This window comes from Ochotona princeps, chromosome 1, assembly GCF_030435755.1.
Source record: "Ochotona princeps isolate mOchPri1 chromosome 1, mOchPri1.hap1, whole genome shotgun sequence".
In the NCBI taxonomy this organism is placed as follows: domain Eukaryota; kingdom Metazoa; phylum Chordata; class Mammalia; order Lagomorpha; family Ochotonidae; genus Ochotona; species Ochotona princeps.
The window spans coordinates 13,423,649-13,431,728 of NC_080832.1; the positions used below are offsets into that span (position 1 = coordinate 13,423,649).

At 41.1% G+C, this 8,080-nt stretch overlaps 1 protein-coding gene across 1 annotated transcript in view; it reads right to left on the reverse strand.

The window, feature by feature from the left end:
• Positions 1 to 7,551, reverse strand: part of ESR1 (estrogen receptor 1) — a 358,224-nt gene extending 350,673 nt beyond the window's left edge. The window contains exon 1 of the mRNA XM_004598354.2: positions 7,416 to 7,551. The gene's annotated coding sequence lies outside the window, so the exon portion shown is untranslated. The remainder of the gene's footprint in view (positions 1 to 7,415) is intronic.
• Positions 7,552 to 8,080: the final 529 nt, after the last annotated feature.

Consider the following 8,080-nt stretch of genomic DNA (forward strand, 5'->3'; position numbering starts at 1 on the left):
TACTTCGTGAACTACTCTTTGTGAATAATACTTAACTACATTAATACAGCTTATGCAACACGAATGCCATAGTAAGCACATCTTTGATTTCCACTCTTTATTTCCTAGAAAACATTGTTCTGTGAATTTTTACCTTCATAAACTAAATTGAAAGTGCTCATTTTCTTGAGCTGTGAAAGCTAAATGATTCAGAGGTATCACCCACAAAACCAATCTGAGCCATTTTCTTGTTGCACTCCAAATACAGAGGGGAGACGTTGTACACCACAGGCACACACAGAAGTCCAACAGCACAGGAGTCTTATCAAACTCACATTAAACGGCCTTGCCTGCCGGGCCTTTCCCACCAACAACCATCCCCCATAGATTCTTTGCATTTTTGTTGTTCTTACCTTTACCTTTCATTACCCCTTAGAAGAGAACACAAAACAGGAAGCAAGAAGACATAATTCTCACCCTTCCCTAATCACTGAAATCAGTATGTAGATAGCTGCAAGAGATATCACAATTGTCCCTGACAACTGGAGTCCTGCCTTAATGGAACAATGACACGTCTGTCATTTGTTGCCAGCCAGATGCCCCCTGATTTGATTGTGCCTGTGATACTATCTCAACCCATCATGGTAAATGGAGGCTGTTGCAGGTAGCAACTATAGCATCACAAAAAGGCACAACCAGAGGAACCATTCACTTCCCCTAGTCCAACATCTCTATCCATTTTGTGAGGGTAATTAGGCCTCAAATGCCGGAATTGCTCAGAACCCAATATGAAAGTTCCATTTAAGAACCATAAATAATTCTAATGCTAATCTAATAAATATAAACTATTTTCTGAATCCACATTTATCCAATTCTGCTATAAAATATTCTAAGAGCATTTAAGTGTTTAAGATATATTTTTAAAAAATACATTTATTTATTTATTTGAAAGACAGACATACAGAAAGGAGAGATACAATGAGATCTCACCTGCTAGCTCACCCTCCAGATAGCCACAACCACCCAAGATGGGCTAGACCACAGCCAGAAACCAGGAGCTTCATCTGGGTCTCCAGTGTGAGTATGGGAGCCCAATGACTTCATTCATCTTTCACTGTTTTTCCAGGCACATTAACAGGGACCTACCTGGATCAGAAGTGGACCATCCAGGACTGTAACCTATATCCAAGGCTGATATTACAGGCAAAGCAGCTTAATCTGACAAGCTACAACGCTGACCCCAGATGTGTTGCTTTTCAAAATTATGTAACTTTGTCTTCACTGTGTCACCCATATAATGCAACTTTTTGGGCAATGGATAGTTGCTATGTCACTTTACAATCAGGAAAAGAGAGTACAGGCAACTTGTTTGCTAAGCATACCTGTGGCAGGGTAATATCTTTGGACTTCCAAAGCCCTTGTTTCTCCACTTGTAATTTTTGGAGGGAAAAATATTCTTTACAATCAAAAACAACCAATTCAAATCTAGTCTTGGGCTAGCTGATAGACACAGCAACTAAGACACTACTTGGAATACCAACATGCCAAGTTGGAATGCCTGAGTTCAAGTCCTGGCTCTACTTCCTATTCTAGCTCCCTGCTAATGTACACTCTGGGAGGCAGTGGTGATGGTCCCTGAAACCCAGAGGAGAGACCTAGACTGAGTTCCATGTCCCTGCCTTCAGTCTGACCCAGCTCCAGCTGTTGTAGGCATTCTTGGGTAGTCCAGCAGATAGAAGATATCATTATTTATTATTTTTCTCTCTGTCTTTCCATCTCTCTCTCCCTTCCTTCCTCCCTCCCTTTTTCTCTTCTTCTCTTCCTTGCCTATGATTTTTTTGTTTTACAAAACAAGTCCTTAAAGGTTTTTCAAGTGTTCAATTTAAATTTAATTAAGATTTTAATTATTCGATTGAACAATTTAAATAGTTGACCATTCCTGAACCATTCTGATCACTTTCAAATTTTCACTGTTCAGTTGAAAATGTTAGTCTACATGGTATTTCCTGAGGCTGTTTGTATTTCATTCCAACTCTGCACACAAATTTTTAATGCTTACTCCCCAAAGTCCAAGCCCCTTCACATGACAATGAACTCTCCATTCCTTAGTGATCTGATACCTCCTTGCTCTTACGTTCTTGTCAAACTGACTAATAGTTCCCCAGAAGCTTTGTCCTAGTTGTTCTATTTCCTGTGAAAATAGTATCCATCCTGTCAAAGCTATTGCCAAGTATCACTTACTATCAGAAACTGCCCTTTGCCACTTGTAACAACCAGAAATAACTTCCCTTCCTCAAGCTCCCATAGCATTAAACCATTGAAAGACTTGTTTGGTGTCAAAATATATTTGAAAGCATTACATGGCCTTTCACAATATGCATTTTCCATTGATGTTTGGAGTTCCCTCATGTATGTCAAACCCCCCAGAGGGACCAAATGCTTCCTAAGGCCCTATATGCAAACAGGAACTAAACACCATCACACTGCACCTTAGGTATGTTCAGTCTGTCTGGAGGCAAAGATAGCATACAAAACTTAATGATCATAGCAGGGCCCTAGCAGATATTATTAATATCTCTTAAATAAGATTAGGAAAAGAATTTACCAGTGTGAGTCAAATTGAACCACCTCAGATTCTGAGCAACTTTAATCACTAAATCTCCTTTAGTACAATTCAATGCAAGCAGGATTTCAGGAGCCCTTGCAGGGCAAAAAAAAGCATAAAAGTGTATTTGTCACATAGTTTTAAAATGAAACTTATTAAAATAGATTTCATGTTCATTGTGGATTCATCTTTATTAATCATCTGTCCTTATCCGGTTTCAAGGGATTGAATGCCAGAAAATGACTGGTTGTTACAAATAACAATTAGAGTACAAAAGATAAATGTTTTCTGTCAGATAAACTGAAAACGTCTTGTGTATTTCCCAGTGTCATTATGGAAATTTTCAGAGGAAATATCCCAGGGGAATGACAACAGAGAAAAAGAAGTCTCAGCAAGGCAGGTCACCATTGCAAAGTGACCTCAGCAGCCCTCACTGAGCCTAGGCTAAAGGAACACTGAGAGTGGTCACCTGAGGGTCAAGTGAAAAGAAGTATCAAAGTCCAAAGGCACTGATCCTCCCAGAAAAGGGCAGCAACCATGGCCACACAGTCGTGAGCCTTCTGACACTTCCACAGTGCCCAAGAATGGTCATGCAGGCTGTCCATTCACTGATGTGATCAGCAGTTGTAACACAGGACCTGGACATTGCCTTCAAGGCAACAAGGAAATGGAACTAAAAGATTCTGCCCCAGTCTCAGCAGTAAACCTCAAAGAACCAGGAGCTATTGACAGCTTCCAATAGGAGACAGAAGCCAGATGAAGCTCTTGGAGGCTGTGCTCAGGAAAACAGAGCTCCAGGTCTGCACTGGATGGGAATATTTATGATTCTGAAAACATAAAAAGCTAAAGCAGCTCTCTGCCTCTCACCTCCACAGAACTATCAGCATGTATCCCCCAAGGCTGCAGGGATGCGCCAGGAGAGGATCCCCATCCTCCCTCCCAAACTCCATGAACGCTATGCCCTGCCGCCTACCTGAGACTTGCTGCCTGTACTCCCACTGTTATATCGCTCTCACTTCTTCGGAACAATTTTTCTCTTCCACCCTGTTCCCAGCTCACACCTCAGCTGCCCTCATGTATCTCACACCAAGATTTCATGTTACTAAGTAACAATTGATGACTCCCACCTAATAATATGCATTTGATTAAAAAAACTTTTATAAAATTCCCTAATTTATATCATTTTATTTAATCCTCATCACTAGCCACAAAACTTCTGTAAGTCAAATTCATTCCCATTACACAGATAAAAATAGGCATGGAAAGGCTGTTATATTGTGTTCTATCAGTCTCAGATACACAACTTACTTCTTCAAGGCAAGGTTCATATTGATCAGAACTTTAGAAGTTAATACTATATCAATTAGTGGCTGAATGCATGGGCTTTGATATTAGATCAAATCGTCTTCCAGTCCTATAACACCACATGACATGGGATAGGTTACCTACCTTTGCAAAGCCTAAGGTTCCTCATTTGTAGAATGGAGTCATCATGTTGTTTAGTCCATGGGGTCATTGTGTAGATCAAAGGTAACAATGCTTATAAAAAGTAGCACTTGAGGAGCTTCTTAGATGACAGATGCTAGCAACTCCCCTTTGCCCCCTGTGGACACTAAATGCATATTTTGGGGTATGAGAGTGACTCTCGGGTCTTCGGTATTTTGAGTTACAACTTCAGTACAGAACTTTGTGTGTGCTCAGACATTTTCCCCAACAACAAAGAAAAATGCTTCTTTTAAAACTGTGTTGTAAAATTTATTTTTGTGAGAGAAAGAATTATTTTCCAACTGCTCATTCACTCCCCAAAAATGCCCAGCACAGTTGGGGCAGGGTCAAGCTGAAAACAAGAGTCCAGGATTCAATCGGAATCTCTCCTGTGAGTTATGGGGCCCCAAGTACTTTGCTATCACCTACTGCCTCCCTGAATGCATAGCAGCAGGAAGCTGAGAGCAGAATGGAGCCAGGATTCAAATCCGGGCACTGCGATATACTCTGATGCAGGTACCCAAGCAGCATCTTCATCATGGGCACAAACATCCAAGCCCCCAAAATCCCTCTTTTGACATGAAAGGGAATATGAAGCACTTGTGACATTATGGCTTGTTCATCTCAGCAAGATATGTGCTGCTCTTTCTCATCACAAAGGGATAGGACTGTCCCGGCAATCACAGCGGAAAGGAATGGTGGGAAAGGACACTGCAGGCTTCTGGGCTTTTCCTTCCAGCATTTCACAACCATTCAAAAACAGCAACATTTCAACAGGTGGGATGGTTAGCTAGTGGGAGTGAGTGCCCTTAACTTTTCAGGTCAAGTTTCCAGTGGAATTCAACTCTTAGCAGTTAGGATGCTGACCCTGCATTCTATTCATTTATTCAACCAACATTTACTGAGTACCACGCTTGGTATGAAACTGACTTCCTCGGATTGAGTTTCAAACACTGGAAGACTATAAGATGTTTAATAAGTGGTTTAATCTCATAGGTTCTGTGTAAATATATTTAGTAATTGCCCTTAGAATCTCTAATTTGCAGCTGAGAAATTGAAGGCCATGGGGTGAAATAAGTTGCATAATGTATGTAGACAGAAATTGGTGAGAGCTGTGCAGCAAAATATTTTGAGGGGTGAACGAATAGTACAACCCCTTCCCCCCCCCAAAAAATCCACAAACTTTGAGAAAATTTTACACTCTTAATAAGATCTACGACATTCTCTGATATACAGGGTTTGCTGTGTGGTGCAATGAGTCCGGTTCAGAACCATTCAACAGAGATGCATCATCACCATCAGATTTGGCAAAATCTGCCTGCAAAGTACATGTCCTTTAATAGCACCTCATTAGACACGGTGCATGGGGTGGGGCAGACTCCATGGTCTCTCTCTCGCGGAATGTGATGGACACTCAACTCTGATAAAGATGGCTGACCAGGACACACGTCTCAAGCACCATGGGTGAAGCATGTCAGGTGAGTTTTTACAAACAACAGATGGTCTTCTCAGAGCTGGTCACTCTCCTTTTCCTCGTTTTCCTTGCATCTAACATGCAACCATGGAATCAAGCTGTTCTCTATTCACAAGAAGTTAAAGCTCAGCCACCTGGCCCTTACACAGCAGCTGTGCGACCAGCAGCACTAAATGGAAACCGACAAACACTCAGAGATGGTCCCTGGATAATCACACAAAATGGTCAGCAGGTACCTAGCATAATACTCACAGCCCACAGAGTGCAGAGTGAGGGAAAGGTTCTCTCTAAATCCTTAACTGGATGGAAAACTGAGTTCATTGCAAACAGAGAGTTGTTTGATTTTCTCCTTGCTGAAGGCTTGACTCACAAATAACAAAACAAAGCCTCCAACTGTCTAAGAAAAAGATCCTAATAAACATAACCTTTCTGTGCTCATATCCAGAATACTGTTTTTTCTTCACACAGTGTCTGATACTAATTTTATATTTATTTTAGTATTACTATTTTTATTACAGAATTCTTTGAAAATTAACAAGCCCTGCAGATTGGACCCAACCACTCCAGCTACCTTATCCTGACATTCCAAGGCCCAGTGGGCAGCCTTTGGAGGCTATGAACAAAAACATAACAAACTTTCACTTTTGAGAAATAGAGAGGAATTTTGTAAAACTTAAACGTGCTCTCTCTCGCTCAACTCTAGATCCCAGATATTCACATCCGACTCAATCACATTGGGCTCGCTGGGCATTTAAATTCAGTTTAAATACATCTACATGACATTCTTAAATTCACTCTTGACACTAACACGTACATTGAAGGATTGCATTCCAAGCTGGGGGAGTTTACCAGCAACTCCCTACTTAGCAGTGGTTCTGTCAGCCTAGGACTTTTGGCCCAGAAAGCCGTGAAAACTCTGGCGCCTATGAACAGGAATCAGCGCCACAATCTGAAGTCCTGATAAAAAAACCGACCCTTCTATTAAGTCATTTTTAAAATTTTATTCACGTTATTTTCTATGGGCATATCTGCTAAACCAAAACCTGGTTGACTTCTGGACTAAGCATGAAACTTACAACTTCAGGAACAATTCCTGACACATGTGGTATTCCTCTCCCCAAAACGAAAGTAACCTGCCCTGTGGTCTGTGCACGTCATCTTGCAAGCAGCTCGCTCTGTGTAGTGGGGTCCCTGCACACTCTTGCACCAAAGTCATTGATAGCTTCTTCTCAAATCCAGGAAAACAAAGACAGCAATACCACAAAACAAAGGCAAACACACCAGCCAATAAAACTTGCCCAAATCCTCGGGTGATCTCAACACAGGGTGTCTCTCGTTCGGCTATTACTAGATAAGGTAGCTTTTTAGAAAGTTCGACTATCTTCAGGAAACAAGTAACAGTTCATTCAGATTGCTTAGCCCAAACTCACATAAGTAAACGACAGTGATGCTTAAGAAAACAGGTAGCGAGTTCATGTTAGTCCATGACCAGCCCGGTGGCAAATTTCCAAAATCCAACACATTCTAGCCATACAGTATCTCACAGATAAAGCTGATCCATTAACTGTACATTACCTGGGGCAGGCAGGCAGCTTGGCAGTGCTGTACTAAGAAAAGGGTAATGGTGCTGCCCTCTGACTCAGCTGAATATTACTCCAAAAGTGAATTTCCACAGTACCAAGTTCAGATTTAACATTTTAACGTGGCAGTGCTGCTTGCCAGTAACTTTGCAAAAATATTCCTGGGGTACTATGAGAAAGGAACATCTTTCACCATGAGAGGTTAGCTCTGGGGTTACAGCCTGCTTGTAAACAGTTGCATATTACAGCAAAAAGAAAAAAAGAGAGAGAGAGAAGAAATAGGAGTACCTACTTGAAGAGAAGAATGTCATTCAGAGACTGTCTTCTTACGCTACAGAAGGGGCAGGAGAGAGGAGCTGGAACCTTTCAAGTCTGGGAAAAACCTTCCAAGCCTGGAGCCTGCATTTTCAGTTTTGGTAGAAGCCGTCTGAAGCTGTTATGATCATGAAATTAGGAAATACAGTTACTCAAAAATAAAGAACTAGCACCACCATTTGACTAAGACTGGAAAGTCTCCTTTAAAACAACAACAAAAAAAAAGTAGAGGAGGTGGGGTGACCTTCTTTCCTCCAAAGCAGGTCTGACTGTAACTTTCCTAGCACTTGCATGAGGATAGATGTTTAACAAGGAATGAGTTATGGGTTAATCTAAACCCCATTTAGATAGATAGATAGATAGATAGATAGATAGATAGATAGATAGATAGATATAGATAGATAGATAGAATTCAGTCAACTTTTTTTTTTACTTATAAATAAAGCTTGAAGTCCAGACAGGCACATCAAGCTGGAAAGAAAGGAATAAAGCACTCATTCAGGACATCCATTTTGTTCATCCAAAATTAGCCACAGCTAAAAGCAACGGTGAGGACAGACCTTGTGTGGGCCTTTCCATTGCTTTCTTTTTCAGCCACTTTCTTTTTCAACCGCTGTACTTCCCCTCCTGGCACTGATTCAT